This window comes from Symphalangus syndactylus, chromosome 4 (genome assembly GCF_028878055.3).
Source record: "Symphalangus syndactylus isolate Jambi chromosome 4, NHGRI_mSymSyn1-v2.1_pri, whole genome shotgun sequence".
Classification (NCBI taxonomy): Eukaryota; Metazoa; Chordata; class Mammalia; order Primates; family Hylobatidae; genus Symphalangus; species Symphalangus syndactylus.
Window position 1 is genome coordinate 63144780 of NC_072426.2, and position 4784 is coordinate 63149563.

The 4784-nt window shown below is 35.1% G+C and overlaps 1 pseudogene; it reads left to right on the forward strand.

Annotated features, from left to right (window-relative positions):
* Window positions 1–2164: 2164 nt before the first annotated feature.
* LOC129480241 (acyl-protein thioesterase 1-like) lies at window positions 2165–2986 on the forward strand (annotated as a pseudogene).
* The last annotated feature ends 1798 nt before the right edge of the window (window positions 2987–4784 follow it).

The following is a 4784-nucleotide window of genomic DNA, read 5'->3' on the forward strand; positions in this document are numbered from 1 at the left end:
AATGATGAGTTCATGTCCTTTGTAGGGACATGGATGAAATTGGAAAACATCATTCTCAGTAAACTATCGCAAGGACAAAAAACCAAACACCGCATGTTCTCACTCATAGGTGGGAATTGAACAATGAGAACTCATGGACACAGGAAGGGGAACATCACACTCCGGGGACTGTTGTGGGGTTGGGGGAGGGTGGAGGGATAGCATTAGGAGATATACCTAATGCTAAATGACGAGTTAATGGGTGCAGGAAATCAACATGGCACATGTATACATATGTAACAAACCTGCACATTGTGCACATGTACCCTAAAACCTAAAGTATAATAATAAAAATTTAAAAAATAATAATAAATTAGTGACAACACAAAACTGGTTTACTAATTATAAATTATTCCTAACATTTACTGAGCTGGAACAATGTGCTAGGAAATGTATCAAGTACTTGACCTGGATTACCATATATAATCCTTCACCCTATAATACTAGAATCATCTCAGTTATTATTTCCTAATATTTTTAATCAGTGAATTACTAAAGAATGCGGATAAAAATGGAAAAATTAAAGAAGTTATTTTCTTCAACAAGAATAGCAATCTAATAATGAGGAAACATTTAGCCATATTTACTTTAAATATTACATTTGTGCCTATGTTTCCATAAAATTACTTAACAAAAATCTAGAATATTCAGTATAGCAGATAACATCCCAAGTGAAGGTATTTGTTATATATCTGTAATCATGAAAATTATTTTTTAAATTATAATTTTCCATTTTCTTGCAATGAAGAATATTTCTTTAAATAAGATTATAAAATCTATAGTAATGCCAAGTCTCTCCTACTTCTAACACTTAAAGAAACTATGGGGCAGTAGTCTTCAAACTGTTTTGAACTTTTTCCAGAGGCCTTTCAAACGTGAAGCAATATTTTTGTTTCTTGCCTATGACCATTTTGTTCCTGCAGGCAAAAAACAACAACAGAAAGTGGACTTCGTAGTCATTTCCATTGTTTTCACTGAAAATAATTCTCCATTCCATAAATGTTTTCTTCTTTTAATCTGGACTACAGGTATTTCTTGTCATCAAAGTAGTCTTCAACAAAGGAAAACAATAGAAGTTTCCATTTTTACTGGTGCTAAAAATTCCTAAAGCCAAAGGATACTCTTACAGACAGATTTGCTGAGCTTTTCTTGCCTTTGAGTGAACATGTAACAGGCAACAACAGAAGTCAGTATGGAAAATGTTATGTTGGCAGAAAGTGGTGTATAAATATCTTTGTCCCTAAAAGAATGGGCTACACTACAAAATCTTGTCACTATATTGCTTTAACCAAGAAAATATCTGCAGCTCATTTAAATGGCAGGAATAATAACACTGATCATTGACTTCAGAAATAAAAATTCTCCTGAAATAAGACAGTCTGTTAAAACAAAGTATAAAGAAATAATTACTTACTGTCTGGCAAATGACTGCCTTGACATCCTTCATACAGTCTCTCTTTTAGAATCAAGATACTCAAAATTATCAAACATAAATACTTGAATTTATCTAACAAAACATGTTTATGGTGGACTAATATTTTTGCTCATTTTCAAACAGTTCTACTTTATCCATTAAACTCTTTCTGTGGTAGAAAATAGTCTTTCAGACTAAGCACTATGCATACATTTTAGGGTAAAACCTTATTTATACATAACTTTGGGGTGTGTGTGTGTTCAAAATCACAAATCAGTAGGAGGAAATTAACTATTGCCTTTGAGAACTACATGATGTTTATATTGATATGAACCACATTATTATGGAGTATGTAAAAATAAAAACTACTTCCCTGTATATAAAACCATTCTTTGAAGCCCAAGCAACAAAACCAACTAATTTAAAGCAACCATAGCAAAAAGTATTTTTAAGCAAACTCCTTTATGGGACATGGAACTCATCCAGATAGTTATAGTTTTCTTCCCGTTTAGTTTTATTATTTATTTCATAATTTCATACTCATTACATAAATCAACTTACATGCTTAGAAATAATATCTAACCAATTGTAAAGTTTTCTTTATTTATACATAAATATTTAAATAAATAAATAAGCCACATAACACTAGGTCAGTGAAAGCAACTACAAAAACAGTCTGGCCGTTCGCACGCCCTTGGGCTGCGGCCGGGTGCCAGCTCTTCCTTCCGTTTGCTCTGTGAGCTGAGCCGGTGTATGTGCAGCAATAACGTGTCAGCCCCGCTGCCAGCCATCGTGCGGGCCACCTGGAAGGCCACCGCCGCGGTGATTTTCCTTCATGGACTGGGAGATACTGGGCACGGATGGATAGAAGCCTTTGCAGGTATCAGAAGTTCACATATCAAATATATCTGCCCGCATGCGCCTGCTATGCCTTTACATTAAATATGAACACGGCCGTGCCTTCATGGTTTGATATTACTGGGCTTTCACCAGATTCACGGGAGGATGAACCTGGGATTAAACAGGCAGCAGAAAATACAAAAGCTTTGATTGATCAAGAAGTGAAGAATGGCATCCCTTCTAACAGAATTATTTTAGGAGGGTTTTCTCAGGGAGGAGCTTTATCTTTAATATACTGCCCTTACCACGTAGCAGAAACTGGCGGGTGTCACTGTGCTCAGTTGCTGGCTTCCACTTAGGGCTTCATTTCCACAGTGTTCTATCAGTGGCGCTAATAGAGATATTTCTATTCTCCAGTGCCACGGAGATTGTGACCCGTTAGTTCCCCTGATGTTTGGTTCTCTTACGGTTGAAAAACTAAAAACATTGGTGAATCCAGCCAATGTGACCTTTAAAACCTATGAAGGTATGATGCATAGTTCGTGTCAACAGGAAATGATGGATGTCAAGCAATTCATTGATAAACTCCTACCTCCAATTGATTGACGTCACTAAGAGGCCTTGTGTAGAAGTACACCAGCATCACTGTAGTAGAGTATAAACCTTTTCCCATGCCCAATCTTCAAGTTTCTAATGTTTGCAGTGTTAAAATATTTTGCAAATACACGCCAATGACACAGATCAAATAATGTCTCCTCATGAGAAATTTATGACCTTTTAAGCTTCTATACATGTATTCTTATAAGAAGATCCAAGATATACTATGTTAAAATAGACGAAGCAGGTAGCTTCTTTTTTCTCAAACGTAATTCAGCAAAATAATACAATACTGCCACCAGATTTTTTATTACATCATTTGAAAATTAGCAGTATGCTTACTGAAAATTTGTTCAGGTATAAATGAGCAGTTAAGATGTAAACAATTCATGCGTGCTGTGACTTAGTCTATGGATTTATTCCAAAATTGCTTAGTCACCATGCAGTGTCTGTATTTTTATATGTGTATTCATATATACATGATTGTAATACATAATAAGAATGAGGTGGCATTACATTATTCCTAATAATACGGATAATGCTATTCATTGTCAGAAAAGAGTAAAATTGTTGTCTTCAATTAATGACCCTTTTATTTTGGGACCAGGCTTTTCTTTTCCCTGATATTATTTCTATTTAATATTCTTTTCTCTCAAGGAAAAAAAAAGTTCATTCTTTCTTTATTGTCCTTCATAGCAGACCAAATATTGCCTCTCTGCCATCAGAAAATACTGTCAATACATGCCGTAATTTGACATTCTGAGTCACAGATATAAGGTATTTAAAATCTATTTATGCTTTATAGAGAAACCAGACATTATGCACTACTAATTTCAAATTATATTCAAATATACACCTGTTTAGTTATTAGGATCTTCAACTCAGGTAACAGGAATAATTCTGTGATTTTATTTTTCTGTAAACAACTGAAAGAATAATTAGATCATATTCTAGTATGTTCTGAAATATCTTTAAGACTGATCTTAAAAACTAATTTCTAAGATGATTTCATCTCCTTACAGCATAGAATTTACTTTGTACACATGTTTGAAGCCAACTACTGTAGAAGATGAGAAACCTATTGTAATTTTTTGCTTTATTTTCATCTGCCAGTGGACTTATTTGAAATTTTCACTTCAGTCAAATTATTTTTTGTATTAGTTTTTCATGCAAACATAAAAATAGCAATCATTTTAAATTGTCAAAATTTCCAGATTACTGGTAAAAATTATTTGAAAACAAACTTATGGGTGATAAAGGCTAGTCAGAGCCCTATACATCAAGTGTAGTTACCATACAGATTAATATTTAGCAAAAATGTATGCTTGATATTTCTGAACTGTGTTAATTTTTCAGCTGTATTCCAGCTGACCAACATTAAGAATGCATTTTTATAAATTGGTGCTAACCGATAATGAAAATAATTTAGTGATGGAATATATAGGATGTTAATAATTGGCCAGGCGCAGTGGCTCACGCTTGTAATCCCAGCACTTTGGGAGGCCGACGCGGGCGAATCACGAGGTCAGGAGATCGAGACCACGGTGAAACCCCATCTCAACTAAAAAATACAAAAAATTAGCCGGGCATGGTGGCGGGCGCCTGTAGTCCCAGCTACTCGGAGACGCTGAGGCAGGAGAATGGCGTGAACCCGGGAGGCGGGGCTTGCAGTGAGCCGAGATTGCGCCACTGCACTCCAGCCTGGGCGACAGAGCGAGACTCCGTCTCAAAAAAAAAAAAAAAAAAATAGGTCTGGTTTTTGTTCTTATCTCATACATTCTATTCTGAACACTGCTACCCATTGAAGTAAAATGTCAAAATCACCAACCTTATCATGTCATACTCTGCTTGAGACTTATCGATATTGTACCATTACTGTTAGAATAAAATCCAA